We start from the raw sequence: 24,475 nt of genomic DNA, 5'->3' as shown, positions 1-24,475 counted from the left end.
TGGCAAGTTGATAATTAAGTTTAAAAATTGTGTCCACAAAAATAAACTAGAGCTAAATATTGAAAATAAAAATGGAAAGGGGGTATTGGCGCCCGCAGGCAAATGATTTTTAAGTATCAAAAAAGAAATTTGGAAATAGTTATTGACTTGGAATACACAATGAAGAGTGCACTATGTATTCTCAAGAAAAATTAATGAAATAAATTATGAAGGATAATTAAATCATGATAAATTTATGTTTTTTTAGTGGCAAGTTGATAATAAAGTTTAAAAATTGTGTACACAAAAATAAATTTGAGCTAAATAAATTGAAAATAAAAATGGAAAGGGGGTATTGGTGCCCGCAGGCAAATGATTTTTAAGAATCAAAAAAGAAATTTGGATATAGTTATGGTCTTACAATACATAATGAAGAGTGCACTATGTATTCTCAAGAAAAATTAAAAAGGGATTACTAACTCATAATAAAATAATATTTTTTAGCTGGAAGTGGGTAATAAAGTTTAAAAATTGTGTCCACAAAAATAAGCTAGAACTTAATTTTGAAAATAAAAATGGAAAGGGGGTATTGGCACCCGCAGGCAAATGATTTTTAAGAATCAAAAAAGAAATTTGGATATAGTTATGGTCTTGGAATACACAATGAAGAGTGCACTATGTATTCTCAAGAAAAATTAATGAAATAAATTATGAAGGATAATTAAATCATGATAAATTTATGTTTTTTTAGTGGCAAGTTGATAATAAAGTTTAAAAATTGTGTACACAAAAATAAATTAGAGCTATATAAATTGAAAATAAAAATGGAAAGGGGGTATTGGCGCCCGCAGGCAAATGATTTTTAAGAATCAAAAAAGAAATTTGGATATAGTTATGGTCTTAGAATACTCAATACAAACTGCATTATGTATTCTCAAGCAAAATTAATGAAATAAAATATGAAGTATAATTAAATCATGATAAAAAAATGTTTTTTAAGTGGCAAGTTGATAATTAAGTTTAAAAATTGTGTCCACAAAAATAAACTAGAGCTAAATATTGAAAATAAAAATGGAAAGGGGGTATTGGCGCCCGCAGGCAAATGATTTTTAAGTATCAAAAAAGAAATTTGGAAATAGTTATTGACTTGGAATACACAATGAAGACTGCACTATGTATTCTCAAGAAAAATTAAAAAAGGATTACTAACTCATAATAAAATAATATTTTTAAGTTGGAAGTGGGTAATAAAAATTAAAAATTGTGTCCACAAAAATATGCAAGAGCTTAGATTTGTAAATAAAATTGGAAAGGGGGTATTGGCGCCCGCAGGCAAATGATTTTTAAGAATCAAAAGTGAAATTTGGATATAGTTATGGTCTTGGAATACACAATACAAACTGCATTATGTATTCTCAAGCAAAATTAATGAAATAAAATATGAAGTATAATTAAATCATGATAAAAAAATGTTTTTTAAGTGGCAAGTTGATAATTAAGTTTAAAAATTGTGTACACAAAAATAAACTAGAGCTAAATAAATTGAAAATAAAAATGGAAAGGGGGTATTGGTGCCCGCAGGCAAATGATTTTTAAGAATCAAAAAAGAAATTTGGATATAGTTATGGTCTTACAATACATAATGAAGAGTGCACTATGTATTCTCAAGAAAAATTAAAAAGGGATTACTAACTCATAATAAAATAATATTTTTTAGCTGGAAGTGGGTAATAAAGTTTAAAAATTGTGTCCACAAAAATAAGCTAGAACTTAATTTTGAAAATAAAAATGGAAAGGGGGTATTGGCACCCGCAGGCAAATGATTTTTAAGAATCAAAAAAGAAATTTGGATATAGTTATGGTCTTGGAATACACAATGAAGAGTGCACTATGTATTCTCAAGAAAAATTAATGAAATAAATTATGAAGGATAATTAAATCATGATAAATTTATGTTTTTTTAGTGGCAAGTTGATAATAAAGTTTAAAAATTGTGTACACAAAAATAAATTAGAGCTATATAAATTGAAAATAAAAATGGAAAGGGGGTATTGGCGCCCGCAGGCAAATGATTTTTAAGAATCAAAAAAGAAATTTGGATATAGTTATGGTCTTAGAATACTCAATACAAACTGCATTATGTATTCTCAAGCAAAATTAATGAAATAAAATATGAAGTATAATTAAATCATGATAAAAAAATGTTTTTTAAGTGGCAAGTTGATAATTAAGTTTAAAAATTGTGTCCACAAAAATAAACTAGAGCTAAATATTGAAAATAAAAATGGAAAGGGGGTATTGGCGCCCGCAGGCAAATGATTTTTAAGAATCAAAAGTGAAATTTGGATATAGTTATGGTCTTGGAATACACAATGAAGAGTGCACTATGTATTCTCAAGAAAAATTAATGAAATAAATTATGAAGGATAATTAAATCATGATAAATTTATGTTTTTTTAGTGGCAAGTTGATAATAAAGTTTAAAAATTGTGTACACAAAAATAAATTAGAGCTATATAAATTGAAAATAAAAATGGAAAGGGGGTATTGGCGCCCGCAGGCAAATGATTTTTAAGAATCAAAAGAGAGAAATTTGGATATAGTTATGGTCTTGGAATACACAATGAAGAGTGTACTATGTATTCTCAAGAAAAATTAATGAAATAAAATATGAAGTATAATTAAATCATGATAAAAAAATGTTTTTTAAGTGGCAAGTTGATAATTAAGTTTAAAAATTGTGTACACAAAAATAAACTAGAGCTAAATTTTGAAAATAAAAATGGAAAGGGGGTATTGGCGCCCGCAGGCAAATGATTTTTAAGGATCAAAAAAGAAATTTGGAAAAAATTATAGTCTTAGAATACATAATGAAGAGTGCACTATGTATTCTAAAGAAAAATAAAAGAAGGATAATTAAACTATGAGAAAATTATGTTTTTTTAGTGGCAAGTGACCAGTAAAGTTTAAAATTTGTGTCCACAAAAATAAACTAGAGCTAAATATTGAAAATAAAAATGGAAAGGGGGTATTGACGCCCGCAGGCAAATGATTTTTAAGTATCAAAAAAGAAATTTGGAAATAGTTATTGACTTGGAATACACAATGAAGACTGCACTATGTATTCTCAAGAAAAATTAAAAAATGATTACTAACTCATAATAAAATAATATTTTTAAGTTGGAAGTGGGTAATAAAAATTAAAAATTGTGTCCACAAAAATATGCAAGAGCTTAGATTTGTAAATAAAATTGGAAAGGGGGTATTGGCGCCCGCAGGCAAATGATTTTTAAGAATCAAAAGTGAAATTTGGATATAGTTATGGTCTTGGAATACACAAAGAAGAGTGCACTATGTATTCTCAAGAAAAATTAATGAAATAAATTATGAAGGATAATTAAATCATGATAAATTTATGTTTTTTTAGTGGCAAGTTGATAATAAAGTTTAAAAATTGTGTACACAAAAATAAATTAGAGCTATATAAATTGAAAATAAAAATGGAAAGGGGGTATTGGCGCCCGCAGGCAAATGATTTTTAAGAATCAAAAAAGAAATTTGGATATAGTTATGGTCTTAGAATACTCAATACAAACTGCATTATGTATTCTCAAGCAAAATTAATGAAATAAAATATGAAGTATAATTAAATCATGATAAAAAAATGTTTTTTAAGTGGCAAGTTGATAATTAAGTTTAAAAATTGTGTCCACAAAAATAAACTAGAGCTAAATATTGAAAATAAAAATGGAAAGGGGGTATTGGCGCCCGCAGGCAAATGATTTTTAAGTATCAAAAAAGAAATTTGGAAATAGTTATTGACTTGGAATACACAATGAAGAGTGCACTATGTATTCTCAAGAAAAATTAATGAAATAAATTATGAAGGATAATTAAATCATGATAAATTTATGTTTTTTTAGTGGCAAGTTGATAATAAAGTTTAAAAATTGTGTACACAAAAATAAATTTGAGCTAAATAAATTGAAAATAAAAATGGAAAGGGGGTATTGGTGCCCGCAGGCAAATGATTTTTAAGAATCAAAAAAGAAATTTGGATATAGTTATGGTCTTACAATACATAATGAAGAGTGCACTATGTATTCTCAAGAAAAATTAAAAAGGGATTACTAACTCATAATAAAATAATATTTTTTAGCTGGAAGTGGGTAATAAAGTTTAAAAATTGTGTCCACAAAAATAAGCTAGAACTTAATTTTGAAAATAAAAATGGAAAGGGGGTATTGGCACCCGCAGGCAAATGATTTTTAAGAATCAAAAAAGAAATTTGGATATAGTTATGGTCTTGGAATACACAATGAAGAGTGCACTATGTATTCTCAAGAAAAATTAATGAAATAAATTATGAAGGATAATTAAATCATGATAAATTTATGTTTTTTTAGTGGCAAGTTGATAATAAAGTTTAAAAATTGTGTACACAAAAATAAATTAGAGCTATATAAATTGAAAATAAAAATGGAAAGGGGGTATTGGCGCCCGCAGGCAAATGATTTTTAAGAATCAAAAAAGAAATTTGGATATAGTTATGGTCTTAGAATACTCAATACAAACTGCATTATGTATTCTCAAGCAAAATTAATGAAATAAAATATGAAGTATAATTAAATCATGATAAAAAAATGTTTTTTAAGTGGCAAGTTGATAATTAAGTTTAAAAATTGTGTCCACAAAAATAAACTAGAGCTAAATATTGAAAATAAAAATGGAAAGGGGGTATTGGCGCCCGCAGGCAAATGATTTTTAAGTATCAAAAAAGAAATTTGGAAATAGTTATTGACTTGGAATACACAATGAAGACTGCACTATGTATTCTCAAGAAAAATTAAAAAAGGATTACTAACTCATAATAAAATAATATTTTTAAGTTGGAAGTGGGTAATAAAAATTAAAAATTGTGTCCACAAAAATATGCAAGAGCTTAGATTTGTAAATAAAATTGGAAAGGGGGTATTGGCGCCCGCAGGCAAATGATTTTTAAGAATCAAAAGTGAAATTTGGATATAGTTATGGTCTTGGAATACACAATGAAGAGTGCACTATGTATTCTCAAGAAAAATTAATGAAATAAATTATGAAGGATAATTAAATCATGATAAATTTATGTTTTTTTAGTGGCAAGTTGATAATAAAGTTTAAAAATTGTGTACACAAAAATAAATTTGAGCTATATAAATTGAAAATAAAAATGGAAAGAGGGTATTGGCGCCCTCAGGCAAATGATTTTTAAGGATCAAAAAAGAAATTTGGAAAAAATTATAGTCTTAGAATACATAATGAAGAGTGCACTATGTATTCTCAAAAAAAATTAAAAAGGGATTACTAACTCATAATAAAATAATATTTTTTAGCTGGAAGTGGGTAATAAAGTTTAAAAATTGTGTCCACAAAAATAAGCTAGAACTTAATTTTGAAAATAAAAATGGAAAGGGGGTATTGGTGCCCGCAGGCAAATGATTTTTAAGAATCAAAAAAGAAATTTGGATATAGTTATGGTCTTAGAATACTCAATACAAACTGCATTATGTATTCTCAAGCAAAATTAATGAAATAAAATATGAAGTATAATTAAATCATGATAAAAAAATGTTTTTTAAGTGGCAAGTTGATAATTAAGTTTAAAAATTGTGTACACAAAAATAAACTAGAGCTAAATAAATTGAAAATAAAAATGGAAAGGGGGTATTGGTGCCCGCAGGCAAATGATTTTTAAGAATCAAAAAAGAAATTTGGATATAGTTATGGTCTTACAATACATAATGAAGAGTGCACTATGTATTCTCAAGAAAAATTAAAAAGGGATTACTAACTCATAATAAAATAATATTTTTTAGCTGGAAGTGGGTAATAAAGTTTAAAAATTGTGTCCACAAAAATAAGCTAGAACTTAATTTTGAAAATAAAAATGGAAAGGGGGTATTGGCACCCGCAGGCAAATGATTTTTAAGAATCAAAAAAGAAATTTGGATATAGTTATGGTCTTGGAATACACAATGAAGAGTGCACTATGTATTCTCAAGAAAAATTAATGAAATAAATTATGAAGGATAATTAAATCATGATAAATTTATGTTTTTTTAGTGGCAAGTTGATAATAAAGTTTAAAAATTGTGTACACAAAAATAAATTAGAGCTATATAAATTGAAAATAAAAATGGAAAGGGGGTATTGGCGCCCGCAGGCAAATGATTTTTAAGAATCAAAAAAGAAATTTGGATATAGTTATGGTCTTAGAATACTCAATACAAACTGCATTATGTATTCTCAAGCAAAATTAATGAAATAAAATATGAAGTATAATTAAATCATGATAAAAAAATGTTTTTTAAGTGGCAAGTTGATAATTAAGTTTAAAAATTGTGTCCACAAAAATAAACTAGAGCTAAATATTGAAAATAAAAATGGAAAGGGGGTATTGGCGCCCGCAGGCAAATGATTTTTAAGTATCAAAAAAGAAATTTGGAAATAGTTATTGACTTGGAATACACAATGAAGACTGCACTATGTATTCTCAAGAAAAATTAAAAAAGGATTACTAACTCATAATAAAATAATATTTTTAAGTTGGAAGTGGGTAATAAAAATTAAAAATTGTGTCCACAAAAATATGCAAGAGCTTAGATTTGTAAATAAAATTGGAAAGGGGGTATTGGCGCCCGCAGGCAAATGATTTTTATGAATCAAAAGTGAAATTTGGATATAGTTATGGTCTTGGAATACACAATGAAGAGTGCACTATGTATTCTCAAGAAAAATTAATGAAATAAATTATGAAGGATAATTAAATCATGATAAATTTATGTTTTTTTAGTGGCAAGTTGATAATAAAGTTTAAAAATTGTGTACACAAAAATAAATTTGAGCTATATAAATTGAAAATAAAAATGGAAAGAGGGTATTGGTGCCCGCAGGCAAATGATTTTTAAGAATCAAAAAAGAAATTTGGATATAGTTATGGTCTTAGAATACTCAATACAAACTGCATTATGTATTCTCAAGCAAAATTAATGAAATAAAATATGAAGTATAATTAAATCATGATAAAAAAATGTTTTTTAAGTGGCAAGTTGATAATTAAGTTTAAAAATTGTGTACACAAAAATAAACTAGAGCTAAATAAATTGAAAATAAAAATGGAAAGGGGGTATTGGTGCCCGCAGGCAAATGATTTTTAAGAATCAAAAAAGAAATTTGGATATAGTTATGGTCTTAGAATACTCAATACAAACTGCATTATGTATTCTCAAGCAAAATTAATGAAATAAAATATGAAGTATAATTAAATCATGATAAAAAAATGTTTTTTAAGTGGCAAGTTGATAATTAAGTTTAAAAATTGTGTCCACAAAAATAAACTAGAGCTAAATATTGAAAATAAAAATGGAAAGGGGGTATTGGCGCCCGCAGGCAAATGATTTTTAAGTATCAAAAAAGAAATTTGGAAAAAATTATAGTCTTACAATACATAATGAAGAGTGCACTATGTATTCTCAAGAAAAATTAAAAAGGGATTACTAACTCATAATAAAATAATATTTTTTAGCTGGAAGTGGGTAATAAAATTTAAAAATTGTGTCCACAAAAATAAGCTAGAACTTAATTTTGAAAATAAAAATGGAAAGGGGGTATTGGCACCCGCAGGCAAATGATTTTTAAGAATCAAAAAAGAAATTTGGATATAGTTATGGTCTTGGAATACACAATGAAGAGTGCACTATGTATTCTCAAGAAAAATTAATGAAATAAATTATGAAGGATAATTAAATCATGATAAATTTATGTTTTTTTAGTGGCAAGTTGATAATAAAGTTTAAAAATTGTTTACACAAAAATAAATTAGAGCTATATAAATTGAAAATAAAAATGGAAAGGGGGTATTGGTTCCCGCAGGCAAATGATTTTTAAGAATCAAAAAAGAAATTTGGATATAGTTATGGTCTAAGAATACTCAATACAAACTGCATTATGTACTCTCAAGCAAAATTAATGAAATAAAATATGGAGTATAATTAAATCATGATATAATTATGTATTTTGTGACAAGTGGCTAATAAAGTTTAAAAAAGAATGAAAGTTAAAGAAGGATAATTAAATCATGATAAAATTATGATTTTTTGTTGAAAGTGGTTATTAAGTTAAAAAATTGTGTCCACAAAAATAAACTAGAGCTAAATTTTGAAAATAAAAATGGAAAGGGGGTATTGGCGCCCGCAGGCAAATGATTTTTAAGGATCAAAAAAGAAATTTGGAAAAAATTATAGTCTTAGAATACATAATGAAGAGTGCACTATGTATTCACAAAAAAAATTAAAAAGGGATTACTAACTCATAATAAAATAATATTTTTTAGCTGGAAGTGGGTAATAAAGTTTAAGAGAGAATACTCAATACAAACTGCATTATGTATTCTCAAGCAAAATTAATGAAATAAAATATGAAGGATAATTAAATCATGATAAAAAAAATGTTTTTTAAGTGGCAAGTTGATGATTAAGTTTAAAAATTGTGTACACAAAAATAAACTAGTTCTATATTAAATTTGGAAAAATGTATAGTCTTAGAATACAAAATGAAGACTGCACTATATATTCTTAAGAAAAATAAATGAATGATAATTAAATCATGATAAAATTATGATTTTTTAGAGGCAAGTGGCCAATAAAGTATAAATTTTTGTCCACAAAAATAAACTAGAACTATATATTGAATATAAAAATGGAAAGTGGGTATTGGCGCCCACAGGCAAATGTTTTTTAAGGATCAAAAAAGAAATTCGGAAAAAATTATCGTCTTGGAATCCATAATGAAGACTGCATTATGTATTCTCATGAAAAATTAATGTAATAAAATATGAAGGATAATTAAATCATGATAAAATTATGTATTTTGTGACAAGTGGCTAATAAAGTTTAAAAATGAATAAAAATTAAAGAAGGATTAGTAACTCATAATAAAATAATATGTTTTAGTTGGAAGTGGATAATAAAGTTTAAAAATTGTTTCCACAAAAATAAGATAGAGCTAAATATTGAATATAAAAATGGAAAGGGGGTATTGGCACCCGCAGGCAAATGATTTTTACAGATCAAAAAAAAATTTGAAAAAAATTATAGTCTTAGAATACACAATGAAGACTGCACTATGTATTTTCAAGAACAATAAAAGAAGGATAATTAAATCATGATAAAATTATGATTTTTTAGTGGCAAGTGGCTTATATAGTTTTGAAATTTGTGTCCACAAAAATAAACTAGAGCTATATTTTGAAAACAAAAATGGAAAGGGGTGTTGGCTCCCGCAGGCAAACGATTTTTAAGGATAAAAAAAGAAATTTGAAAAAAATTATAGTCTCAGAATACACAATGAAGACTGCACTATGTAAATTCAAAAAAAACAAAAGAAATGTAATTAAATCATGATAAAATTAAATTTTTTAGGATCGAGTGGCTTATTTAGTTTAACATTTGTGTCCACAAAAATATACTAGAGCCATATTTTGAAAACAAAAATGGAATGGGGGTGTTGGCGCCCGCAGGCAAATGATTATTAAGGATCAAAAAAGAAATTTGAAAAAATTAAAATCTTATTATACGCTATGAAGACTGTAATATGTATTCTCAAGAAAAATTAATGATGGATAATAAAAATCATGATAAAATTATGTTTTTTAGTGGCAAGTGGCTTATTTATTTTAAAAATTGTGTCTACAAAAATAAGCTAGAGCTATATTTTTAAATTCAAAATGGAAAGGGGGTATTGGTGCCCACAGGCAAATGATTTTTAAGGATCAAAAAAAGAAATTTGGAAAAAATTATATTCTAGAATACACAATGAAGACGGCACTATGCTTTCTCAAGACAAATTAAAGAAGGAGAATTAAATCATAATAAAATTATGTTTGTTAATGGCAAGTGGCTTATTAATTTTAAAAATTGTGTCTACAAAAATAAGCTAGAGCTATATATTGGAATTAAAAATGGAAAGGGGGTATTGGAGCTCGCCGGCAAATGATTTTTAAGGATCAAAAAAGAAATTTGGAAAAAATTATAGTCTTAGAATACAAAATGAAGACCGCACTATGTATTCTCAAGAAAAATTAATGAATGATAATTAAATCATGATAAAATTATGTTTTTTAGTTGCACATGGTTAAAAATGTTTGAAATTTGTGAACACAAATATAAACTAAATTTTTTATAGTTTATTGAACTAATTATGATCAGAGGACGCTTCATTTATTGTGATTGACATTAGTTCATATGAAACACTGGTATAACACTAATACTCGTATGGCTTTAAAACTGTGATCCAAATTATGACAATTTCAATCAGGTATATATATTTTTTTAAGTATTAAGTATTCATTATAAAAGCTAAAAAAAAAAAGTATGTTTAATACACTAATATATAAGTATAATATTAAATTTAATATAAATGTATTATTAATATTTTCCTTGTTGATTTTTAAATATTTTTCATTGTTATGTTGACAATTTCGAATACCTTGTTAGTTAGTAAGAAAAGATCTATGCAAAGGTCACGACCAGTGATGATAGTCATCTATCATCACTTGAGCTCAACTTACCATTGTGTATAGGTACCTAACCTAAACAAACCTCCTAATGACTTAATTAACCATCTGCATGTCCGCGGGGAAGGCAGTGCCGTAGCCAGGGTTAGGATTTGGGGAGGGAATAAGTGTATACAGTACTATACACCCAATACCCCTCGGGAAGGCTGACTACGACACTGGGTTTAATAAGTCTCAATCTAAATGATCGTAGAAAAATAAATGCTATTTGGGTAACGCGTGACAAACAAATGGTTAACTAGGACACTTTGAATAAAAAGATCCTTAGTTGATTTCCGATATAGGTGATTAATTATCAAGTTGTTCTATTGATTGTTAACCTCTTAGAAATAGCTCTTATTATTAAGATGTTGAGCCTCTCGAAATATATTTCTCCCCACTAGATTTTTAGGACTTCGGAGCAACTGCTTTTTAGATAATATATTATGGATAGAGCCATGACCAATTTTTTAGTGTATATAACTTTAAGAACATATTTATATGACGACGAATGTTTGGCCACGATGAGTGCATAAATCAGTCCTAATCAAAAATTGTCATCTAAACTCGCAAGTATGATTGGATGTAAATTGTACAAGTAATAACTAATAATTATTAAAGATTTATGGTTTGTATTGTCTCCGACTTACAAAAGTGCTGTTTAAGAGAATGAAAGTGCGACATCCTCATTAAAGCAAAACAACTTTTATAATATTATTACAATAATGGTGTAATATCTAAATTATTTCCCCTTCCAACACACCAAAATTATAGTTATCATGTTATTCTGGGCCCAAAAACGTTGGGTGGTACCACAATTGTAATTTTATTTTTATTTTTATATGGTACCTAATAAAAACGACCTAGACACCAGAAATTGAATTATTACGATTTTGAATATTTTTTTAATGAAACGATCTAAAAAAATGTTTACACAATCTTTTCTACAATAAAATATTATTATTTATTATTTCAACATAACATTTTGATGTGTGATTGGTAATCTTTACATCACTGTGTCTGTACATTTTTTGTGACAAAGATCAATTGTCCAGAAGAAAATTTAACCATATAAAATATCTCAAATTACATACTTATTGTTAATTATTATTATTAAAAAGTTGTAGTATGAATTATAATATCTCATATAGACTTAAACAATTTACAATTGGTTTCTTATTATTTTTATTATTACATAATATACGTTTTTTTTTTTAAACAAATCCTTTGGCAATTATATATCCATATTGCGTGTGTTTGTTTAGAAACACGTGAGTATGTGGGGCTAAGGATTCGTCACTAAGAACCCAGGTGGTCACCCATCCAGGAGCTAGTGACGCCAGGCGATGTTTGACCACGGCAAACCACCGCGCCACACCATACCCCAAAATACAGTATACGACTAGTGTTTAGTGCATATACCAGGCCAGAGGCAATTTTTTTGTTTACAAAATATCAACTGCATAACCTGATTTTACGGTTTGGTTTTAAACACATGTAAATAAGACGAGGATTCGTCACTAAGAACCCAGGTGGTTGCCCATCCGGGAGCTAGCGACGACAGTCGATGTGTTGACCTTTAGGTCCAAAATTTACTTTTTTAACATATAGAAACCATATCCATTATATGAGATAATTAGTACTTGTACGTCTATTTATCATCAAGTTCAAGAATGTTTTTTTATTTTTATAAGTAGGTAATAATAACAACAACACGTATGTCACTTAAAATATTGAATACCTAGGTAATAAATACATACGTGAACTATAATTTTTTTTTCTTCTAAAAACTTAAATTTAAAAATTCCATTAGACCATCCGAAAAAGTATAGGTACGATTAACACTAGTATAGATTCCAACACTCAACTAAAATAATACTTTAAAAATGATTGTATGTCTCAGAACAATTAACTATCACCAGATCTTATTTCTTCTTTCCAGTATTAGAGATTTGGATTAATTTTAAAAAAACTAGTAATATAAATTGCTTTCAATTTCATAATGAAATTCTTTTAAATCTTAATCGCCTTCAAAAGTTGTTTTTCTTTTATCTGGACAAATTAATATTACAAATTTTTTATTTTAAAACATTTTATGTTTTCTAGAGCAAAGACTTTTTATGCATTTTATATATTTTTTCATTTTTGTAAGCTTTATTGTATGCTTATTTCTAGGTTAGTAGTAGTACACAGCATATTTAAAAACTTATATGTGATAAAATTCTAAATGTTTTTAGTTTTTAGTTTTGATAGTTTATCGAAAATCAAGCACTTAGGTAAATATTTTTATGGATAAAAATATAATTATATTAAATACGAAAAAAAAATTGAAATTTTTACTAGCTTTTTAATTTTTTTTTTTTTAAATATAATATACAATATATTATGTGTCTCAAATAACAGGGTACACTTTATTGCTCATTAACCTGTAAATATCTTTCAGTTCTGTTTGTTGGACATCAAACTAGACAAATCAATCATAAATTCCTATATCACTTAAAATTTTTTTAAGTCATGTATTTATTCATTCTTTTTAAATGGAAATCCCTATTTTAAATATCATATCTGGATATCATGAAATTCTCATACAAGGAAGGGCTCATCTGATCATCTAGTATGTTTGTAAATTTAATTTTAAATAATTTACAAAATAAATAATGCCATTGTACACTATAAAAAAAACCAAATTTACTGGAGACCAAACCAAAAAACTAAGAAGTATAAATAAAATATAAATAATCACACAGAGATGTTTAGATTCAAATAAAATAAAAATATATTATAACTATATTATAGTCCAAATGATGACTAATAATAAATAAAGATCAAATAAATATATTAATATAATATCAAATATAGGTAATTAAAATTATAGTCAAAGCGTTGAATAATAATAAATAAAATATAATCCAAAGAAGATTAACAAATTTTTTTTAAAAGAATTATACACAGAGGTGTTTAGATTCAAATAAAATTAAAGTTATAGTCCAAACGACGACTAATAATAAATAAAATATAATCCAAAAAAGATTAATACATATTTTATAAAAGAATTAAACACAAGGATGTTTAGATGCAAATAAAATAAAAATATATTATAACTATATTATAGTCTAAATGATGACTAATAATAAATAAAATATAATCCAAAGAAAAATAAAATATTTTTTATAAATGAATTAAACACAGAGATGTTTAGATTCAAATAAAATTAAAATATATTATAACTATGTTATAGTCCAAATGATGACTAATAATAAATAAAGACCAAATAAATATATTAATATAATATCAAATTAAATTAAAATTATAGTCAAAGCGTTGAATAATAATAAATAAAATAATATAATCGAAAGAAGATTATGACATTTTTTATAAAATAATTAAACACATAGACGTTAAGTTTGAAATAAAATTAATATTATAGTCCAAACGATGACTAATAATAAATAAAACATTATTCATAGCAGATTATCGGGAATATAATTCATAGCCTACTTTTAACAAATAATTCTGATTTAAATAGAAATGAAAAAAAAATAATGTTAAAAAAATAAATGTCCAGAGATAACAACAATGATAAAATAACTGAAACAAACAACAAATTTTACTTAACAGAAGTGTTCATAATCATGCGCAAAATGAATTTTTCAATAATATCAAACAAATGTTTCTTTTTCAAAAATAATATCGAACTATAAGATTTCACCTTTGATATATCACATAAAAATGGTAAAGAAAACAGAGTATCAGATGGGCTATAATACAATAACATAAATACAAACGATAAAAACATTGGAATCGACAAATCACGTACGAATGTACGACATAAATCCATCAAATTCCAAAGATAAGTTTTGCATTTTCAACAAAAGCAATTAATGAACCCAACGAAAATATAAATAAAAACATATTAAAGAAATCATGACAATTTGTCATAATAAATAACATAGTATATTATAAACTATGCAAACCATATTATACCAATTATAAGCATTTTTTTTTTTCCTAATGCATGATTTTGAACCTTATTTTCCAATAGATACTATACAAATACCAGAAAAAGCATGCCTTACAACATATAAAAATTATTAAAGGAACTAAACGAAATAAGGAATGAAATTCCACAAATAGTAAAAAAAGGCACAAATTAAACAAAAAATTATTTAAACAAAAGTCACGGAATAGTAAGCTTTAATCCAGGTGACCGTTGTCGGAGTGGCCAGGACGGGCCAACTATTCGAGGACGTCGTCAATCCCACCCTGGAGGCGATCGATGCGTGGATGTCCAGCAGGGGCCTTGAGCTCGCGCACCACAAGAGCGAGGCGGTTAGGTTAGGTGCCCCAAAGGGCAGCCTCCCTGAGGGTGATAAGCGCCTATCGCACCGTTTCCGATGAGGCATCCCTGCTTCTAGCGCGAATGCAACCGGTGGATCTAGTGGCACTTGAAAGGTCGAGGATCAGAGACCGGCGTCTCTAGTGGGGACGAGGTGGCCGAGCGGTCTAACGCGTCGGCTGTGGCTCAGCTGGATCGGGTTCGATCCTCGACCATCGGGCGGCATTTTTCTACGGCAAGTCACGGTGTCCGGAGAACAAGTGCCGCCATCCCCCACTCCGGGACATGGCAGAAACCTACGGGTGCCTCAATAGAAATTCTGCCAAACAGGCGTCCGAACTAGGCCTTCGCGCCAACTCCCGGACATAGCGCCATACGAAAAAAAAATCAAGTTGTATGGATACCACTAAAATATATGAGTTAAAAGAATATTAAGTCATATAGGAATTTATGATTGATTACAGGGTATAATTAAAGGGTAATGAGTGATAAAGTGTACCTACCCTGTTTTGTGGGACACACGGTATATATATATATATATATATAAACATATGAAAAATGCATAAAATATTTAATTAAGTAATTTTTATAGTGTAATAAAAGAATGTAGTTTTTTTTAAGGCATATTTAACTGCGTATATTTAATGAATTTTTAGTAAGTACATAAAAGTCCTAGCTCTACAGTTATTAATTATAACTTTTACTTCCAATCATGCGCCTACTTTCAAGTTTATTTTTTTAATCACTATCATAGTACAATCTTGTAAAGTAATATTAAACAAGAGTATACAAATATTTTATTTTGAAATTGAAGTCCTAAGATGAATATTTTGAGAATGAGAATTTATAATATTTAAATTTTTTTACTTATCAAGCCACAATAGCAATAATACTTTTTTTATTGAGCATTACAATACTTTTAATAATCAGACTATTAACTATAATATGTTTAATGAAATTGTAAATTTGTAAATAAAAATAAAATTTGTTATTTTAAAGATAATATTCATTTGATTGATGTGATATATTAACAAAATATGTAATGACAAAGTCATACTTTTTACAAGACTTATAATAATGTAAACAATCAACAATCGAGAACTTTTTTGACTTGATAACACTTAAGAGGATGTCAGTGCATTTATTTTTTTTCTCTCTGACCCACGCACAAATATTACGTTCACTATGATCATAATAATTTCTAAAATTAGAGTGAAATGGCCTCTTTTAAAATTTTAAGATACTTATTATTAATACCTAGAGCATCTTATAGGCTATATTTGAAGCGAGTTATGAATACTTTAAAATACTCATAACTCAGTTAATAATTAAAGTATAATAAGCCTACGATATGCCCTAGATAAAAATCTAACCATTCATTTTTCTCTAATTTTAGAAACTATTAAGATTATTGTGAATAAAAAATTTGATATATTGCGCATGAGTCGGAGAAAAAAAAATCCACTGACATCCTCTTAATCGGCCTAACCAACCTTCTCTTTTTATTCTATCCCATAAGTCGAAGGTTGTAAACCTTACCTAACCTGGTAGTATCACTCAAAGGGTCAAGTGACCTTTGCAATTTAAGATCCTTTCCTACATATTCAGAATTGTTAACATAACTATTCTACCTAACTATCCCCCTTCCCCCTACCTAACCTAATCCTCTCTCTCTGCCACTACCCCTCTTTCTTCCTATCACTATCCCGCCCTCCACTTCACCTATCTCACTGTCTCTCACAACCTCTCACAATTCTCTCTCACTTTTTGTTCTGTTCCCCCACCTAACCTTATCATCTCCCATTGACACTACCTCTCTCTCATCCTATCACTTTCACACCATCCCCCTCACCTATCTCTCTCATACTCATTCGTCTTACATTCCCCCTATACCCGTTTTTCTAACACTTGCAACCTCTCATTCACTTTATCTCCTTATCCTTCATCCTATCTACCTCTCTCACTCCCTCTCACACTATCCTTCTCTCGCCCTCTCTTTAGATACAAGTCACTATAGTACCTACCTTACCTAACCTAACCTAATCTAACCTTACTTCACACTATCTATCTCTCTACGCTACTTCTCACTATCTCTCTCTCTCTCTCTCTCTCTCTCCCATCTCTTAATCCTTCCCTGCCCCCACTCACACACTCCCAATCCCTATAGTACCTACAGGTCATCGTACCTGATAATTGGTAAAAATATTTAAATATCATTGAGGAAATTATTAAAAAAAAAAATTTTTTTAATATTATACCTGACCAATTTCCTAATTTTTATCACGATTTTATTGATAACTTGAATAGTGTTACACCAGTGGTTACAAAACGAATAATTTAAAAATTGCAAGTAATCTATCCCCTGATCAATTAATAAATAATAAAATAAATATAAACCTACTGAAAAATAGAAAATTACTTACCACATATCTGAATCTACTATAAAACTTCATCTTCGAAACATTGTTAATACATTTCACACAGGCTTCAAAACGAATATGATATTTATTTGACAAATCTTCACTGACGAATACCATCTCTGAAATTTAAATAAAATATTCAACAATATTTTCTGACCTATTCATTTTAGATTCTGAACGAAGTGATGAATGTATTGATTTTACAATGATGTGTGTTTTTTTTTTTTTGTGTGTGTGTGTGTGTACAGGATAAGTAGTCGAAATAATGCTTCAATTTCAAATTTTGGAGGTGGTTTCCGATGTAAAAGTGAATATCCTTGGTGCAATAGAGGTCAAAAGTAAACATTTTCCAACAGTTTTCAAAAACATCGAGAAAAACAAAAAAAAAGTGACGGAAAAACGGGAATTTCTACGCATAACCAGTTTTCGACCAAATCGATTTATTATATGGTTGTAATTCAAAAACTAATCACTGTAAATACTTGGAATGTTCGCCATATGTTTATGTTAGTGATATCTATATATACAGTTTAATTTACAATTGAGTTATTTATTGACAACTGAAATTTTAAATTTTACTGAAAATGTTTTTTTGAAGTGTCGGTAAAATTTTTTTGGCCCCATCAAAATACTTGAAATTTTAATAAAAATTTTCTGATAGATTATTCTTATAGTGATTAAAAAATTATAAGAATACCTAGGCACAATTTTTTTTAATTAGCATTTGAAGTTCAAATATTGACAAAAATTCGTCAAAACCATGAATATATTTATTTTTTTGTGTCTGTCATCTCGTTTTAGGACAGTAAAAGTGCTTCGATTTTTGACTTCAGTACCTTATTCGATCAGAAAGTGAATCGAGTTGGTATTTTGGTGGTCAAAAGTATTCTTAATATTTTTCTAAATAATCGGGATAAACAAACTAAAAATTAAGGGGAAAACAGGACATTTTACCCACAAACAGTTTTCTACAACATCGATTTTGATTTTTGATGTAACTTTAAACCAAATGACCATTGATACATGAAATTTTTACCGAATGTTTATATAAGTATATTCTATCCACCATGAAATTTTCAAAAAATTTTGACTTAAGTTGAACTATTCAATGGTATATGCAATTTTCGATCATTATTAGATTTTTAAAATTAATATCGATAAAAATTTATTTTATCTTGAAAATTTAATACAAGGCTCTTAACATATTGTTACAATAGCAGTTGAAAAATAAAATAAATTCATAGTCACCATTTTTTTTATAAGCATTCAAATTTTGAATTTTGACAAAATCACAAAAATTCGCAAATTGTTTTAAGCTAGTATGTAAAAAAGCTAGTATGTAAACGAGTATGTATATCTATGATAATACAAGGTATTATGAATTATGATAACTACATGCAATGTTTTTGGAAGAATTGATTAACCATGCCTTATGCAAAATGCGTCTTAATTGAAAAATAAAATATTTATTTCAAAATAGAATATATGACAATATTAAAATATAATATATCCTAGACTGACAAATCATTTCCGTTCAGAATCGTTTTTCGTATACAATGATACCTATCATTGCATTCAAATTTAACCTACCCTTGTCAGAGGTCCACCCCACCCCCTAATGTACATCAGAGCGACAACCGCTTACCCGCTTTTTTTTATCATTATAGATAAAATATAGCTAAACAATCCGTTTAATGTTATTATGTGTTTTGATTATTTTATTCAAGAACTTATTAATTTTATATGGCTATAAAAACATTATACCTACTGTATGGCTACTACGCTACTAAAACTCTAGTACCGATTCATTTTTATTTTAATAATTTTTTATACAAACTTTAATTATTATTGCGTATTTTAGTTTGTTTATTTATTTTATTTCAAGAAGTTACGAATATTATAATTATTATTCTATATTAATTTTTGAAAGATTGAGTTTTAGAAAATTAATAAAATTAAAATTAATAAAAATTCGATTGCAATAAATTAGAGTTTGGTTATTTACCTAACCATACGTATCTACATAATAAATAATAACTGTACAATTCTGAAAAAAATAATAACTCCTGTGTGTATGTATTAGGTAGATACACTATTTTAACAGATATTTATTATATGTATGATAAATTGATAACTAAGTTATAATATATTTTTCGTAACCGCTTAGTTCACCACACAGTAATAAATTTTTTAGCCTTTAGGTCATAGGGCTTTATAGGTGTACCTACAATGTAATAACTTAATAAGTACCTATGATATTAGATGTAAGATAAAGAATAAAGGTTATAAATAACTATAAACTTCTATAATATACAATATACATCATATATCGAAATAAAATATATTTTATTCAAAATTCCGGACTTTTAACGTTGGATTTGGAACAAATTACTATTTACGAATTAAAATTGCTCCCTATGAGTTTTTGGAGAATGGAGTTATCAGTTAAAACGGATATTGCAATTAACTAACTAAACAAAAATTGAAAAATGTCGATTACAAACACATACCTAGGTTATAATTATAAAATTATAATTATTATACGTCTAGCAACCTGAAAAACGACGCAGCGCGTTTATATTATTCGATCTCGCGTACTTCTTAATCTCGCGCTTAGAAATAAAATATGCGTCAACGATACTTGGAACTTGGGAATATATTTTTCGTGACGTTAAATATTTATTTAAAGCCTAACATAAGATTCAAGCCTCAAAAGAATATGAAAATAAAATTACCTCAAACATCGACTCTTTTTCGGGGTTTTGGTGAAATCCGAGACGTGTATGGGTACACTCCGAAACCGACGTAAGAACGCATCAGATACTTAATTGAAGTCTGAAAATATTATTAATTATGAAATTAAAATTATACGGAATACAGAATATTTTTAGTTAATGTTTAATCTAGTGATCATTGAAATTATAATTTTAGAATCTTTAATCGACTGCCACTTCTAATTCTGAAAAGACAATTGCCACAGATTTTATTATGTTACGCTAATAGGATAAATCCAAAGATATTATGTAATATTTCAATAAAACTTTTATTACCAAGGAGGTTCACGTTTATTAATAATGTTCATTTAAATAATTAAATGTGATATAACAATAACCAACAAATATTTGTAATTTTAAATTTAAATTATAATATAATATATTATTTTTCTTAGCCTATTTTTGTTTGTTATTGATTACGATCATGCTTCTTTTATGCATTACAGATATTATATATATCTAAAATAATCCGATTAATGTTTAATTTTTATTTTCCCTACCTAGTTATAATGTGTTAATTTATTTTTTTTGAATATTTTATTCAAGATCTTATTATTTCTTCACTAGTTCACTAACCACAACAAGCTATCTACTAAAACTCGGAAACCTACCGGTTCGTTTTTATTTTAATAACGTAAAGATTAATTATAATTACTTGTATTAATGTTTATTTATTCTACTTCGATAATTTAAAAATATCATTCCAATTTATTATTTAATAATTTTTGATAAATTGTGTTTTTTTTTAGTAAAATAAATAACAAATGCAATTTTAATAAATTATTGAATTAGGTTTCTATGTATAATATAAAATATCCTATTCATGAAAAAAACCTAGACATAATTAATTTTTAAGAAAAACAAAATTGTTCAATCTTATATATAAAAAAAAAAAATGTTTTATCCTAATTAAATAACTTACCATTGTATCAGTACCTACATATTATATTATAATATTATTATAAATAAGTGTAACTAATGGCCTTTGTTGTCGATGTGAATATATGCTCAATAAAAAAAAAAAATATTTATAAGATAATTATAATATTGTTTACCTATAAATCTGTAAAAATTTAATTTAATTTTAAATGGTTTAACTTTTAAGCAATATGAATTATAAATATAATGTATAAATAGGTAATAATATATTAATCTATGTCAGTTGTTGGCTTATTGTATATATTTTGTATAATATTATATATTAATATATTCTAATAAATACCGAAAGTAATTCATTCTACTAATCATTTTCTGATAATTTCTAATGTACAAAACCTTACCAACCATCAATTTTAATTTTATTATGTTATTGTTCTATGAAAATATTAACAGCTATTAAAAATGCAGAATTTAATATTACAAATAAAGCAATATTGGATGGTTAAATACTACACCTTCAGTGATAAGTACATGAATATGAGAACAGTAAGTAGGTACTTAGCAGCTACACAGTTGCAATTTTTTACAAGCTATATTATTATAATATTTTTTCAGACGATTTACCATTGAAAACCACACATAGCATATTCAAATAAATCAAATTAAAGTTCACAAAATCTCATTGAGCTAGTAGGTGCCAATGGAAACTTAGTGTGAGAAAATAACTGACTCTAATAGTAAATAATAATTTTATCTTGATCTCGTGTTTATATGAACTTTATGTTATAACTTATAACACAGTTTATATTCTGTTTACAGATTTAGATAATGAAGATTTTGATGATAGTATTAAAGACAAGGAGTGGAAGGAAAATAAAAACATCATAAGAAAGGTCTAAAATCAGAATTTGATGACATTTTAACTAGAACAAGGTGTCCTAGTAAAGATTTTTGTAACAACATTAATAAAAATACTATCAGTCAAATGGTTTTATAGAGAGATATTAAATTAATTAAAGATAAAAAATAATTCCCTGATGAATTGTTTTTACAACAATTTAAACAACTTATGGGCAAGCAAATTATCCAGAAATTGTAGTTTTAAATGAAAATAAAATTATCAAACATACATTACATATGAAATTTGCATTTATTGAAAAGCCTGGAATCTTACAAATAAAAAAGATTTAATTTTATCGCGCAAAGCAAAACTTATTCCAGATACTTATTATCATTTTTATAAAAACTTAAAAATATCTGAAATTGATAATACTTATAGCAAATACTAATAAAATAATAATAATAATAAAAAACAATGAAGATGGTGATTAATTTATATAATAAATTAGACTTAATATTTATTTATTTTCAAAGCCATAGGTAGCAAAATATTATTAAACATAAGGCCATGATAATTATAATGAGTAACTAACAGTTAATAATATTTTATTATTCATTAATAATTTAAAGTTCAATACTGCCATAATTGGATATATGACACAAAAATAAACATAGCTTAAATTCAATACTGCCATATTTTGGTATGTCTGAAAATCAATTTCTGTACGCAATACAGCCACATATCAAAATATGACAGTCTTAAATTTACTTAAAAAATAGTAAAAGGCCATAATAAGTCTGACTTTATGGATTCTAGGGAATATTTTATTATATTTGAAAAAGTCACAATATAAAGTATGTTTAAAGTACTTAGTGTAGTTTTTAGTTTCAAATGCATAGACGAAGAACTCTTTGCAAACATCACCATTGTAAAAATGTACAAACGTGTACCTCAATTCTTTTATAACATTACGCCGCAAAAGAATTGGTATTAAAACAAACTTACCTTAAATATCAATTATTTTGGGGTTTGTTAGAGTCCGCGACGTGTATGCACTCCGACGCTGAAATGATGGAAACGCATCAGATACTGCTGAATTGAAGTCTAAAAATAATGTGATTTATGAAAAAAAAATATTAAACGGAAAGCAGGATGTTTTTCGTTCATGCCTACTTTGCTATCTAATTGAAATGTTAGAATCTTTAATAGACTGCGTCCTCCGCATCGACTTTGACAATCGCCATGGATTATATTGTACTAAATCAATAAGAGAAATCCATAGATACCTAGGTATATATTATAATACTACTTTTATATCAACGATGCCCTTGTATACAATCTGTTCATTGCAGGGCATCGGGCAATAATGAAATGAGATAACTATACCGAAATAATGCATAACTTTAAATTAAAATTATGTATAACAAATTAAAGTACCTTGGTATTATTTTAATTATTTTGTTTAAATTTATTTATTTGATTATCGATTAAGAATATTTAAGATGGTGTTTAAATGTTAGAAGCACATGCATATTTTTACTAAAATATATTTGTTTATGAACTATTAAATAAAAATGTTGATTTAAATAAATGTGATTTCTGATTTTTAAAGTTAAAATTAAGTTATACAGTTTACACATTAATTTTCCGTACTGACCATGTCGGGCGACAGCTAGTTTGTAAAATTCCAAATCAAAAGTTCTCTCCAAATACGAAACTAATACCTAATTAATTACAAATTTGTTATTTATTATAATAAATTAATTATCTACGGCAAAAGCCACCAATATGCCAATCATATGCCACCACAATCTCATTAAACACATTTTCGTAGCATAATAATATTGTTAATCATAAGGTCATGACAATTATAACAAGTAGGGATAGGGTTTTAAAGCAAATAGTTCTTTTTTAATATAGGTATTTTATATGTATAAAAATTTCATGTCAGACATGTCTGTTGCAATAGTCAGTTTCACTACTGAAATCTTGCCAAATATAATATGATGGTAGTGAATTCTTTTAGATTCTAAACGGAATGATGATTGTATTGATTTTACAATGATGTGTGTTTTTATTTTTATTTATATTTTTTTTTGTGTCTGAGTACAGCATAACTAGTCGAACTAATGCTTCAATTTCAAACTTTCGTGGTGGTTTCCGATGGTTCCGAATATCCTTGGTGCATTATAGAGGTCAAAAGAAAACATTTTCCAAAAGTTTTCAAAAAAATTGAGAAAAACGGGGAGCGCGTATAGTAGCCGAAAATATTACAAGTAAATTAGCAGAACCGTATTTTAGCCGACAAATATTACAGCCGATAGTATTTCAGCCAAAACCTATTAAAGCCGAATTTATACCGATGAGCGTTATAATAATCAATTTTAGATTCTGAACGAAGTGATGAATGTATTGATTTTACAATGATGTGTGTTTTTTTTTTTTTTAATGTTTGTTTTTGTGTCTGTGTACAGCATAAATAGTCGAAATAATGCTTCAATTTCAAACTTTGGGGGTGGTTTCCGATGTAAAAGTGAATATCCTTGGTGCATTATAGAGGTCAAAAGTAAACATTTTCCATCAGTTTTCAAAAAAATCTAGAAAAACAAAAAAAAAATGACAAAAAAACGGGAATTTTTACGCAAAACCAGTTTT

At 27.0% G+C, this 24,475-nt stretch overlaps 1 long non-coding RNA gene across 1 annotated transcript in view; it reads right to left on the bottom strand.

The window, feature by feature from the left end:
* LOC149055995 (uncharacterized) overlaps positions 1-23,192 on the bottom strand; it is a 29,826-nt gene extending 6,634 nt beyond the window's left edge. The window contains exons 1-4 of the long non-coding RNA XR_016191789.1: positions 22,994-23,192; positions 22,826-22,924; positions 20,062-20,161; positions 17,330-17,445 (exon numbers count right to left, since the gene is read on the bottom strand). This is a non-coding gene — a long non-coding RNA (uncharacterized LOC149055995). The remainder of the gene's footprint in view (positions 1-17,329; positions 17,446-20,061; positions 20,162-22,825; positions 22,925-22,993) is intronic.
* Positions 23,193-24,475: the final 1,283 nt, after the last annotated feature.

Source organism: Diuraphis noxia, unplaced genomic scaffold (genome assembly GCF_037042655.1).
Source record: "Diuraphis noxia isolate RWA-SAM2 unplaced genomic scaffold, SU_Dnox_SAM2 contig0004, whole genome shotgun sequence".
Taxonomy (NCBI): domain Eukaryota; kingdom Metazoa; phylum Arthropoda; class Insecta; order Hemiptera; family Aphididae; genus Diuraphis; species Diuraphis noxia.
Note: the sequence above shows the minus strand (reverse complement) of the source record. Positions and strands in the feature narration are given on the sequence as shown.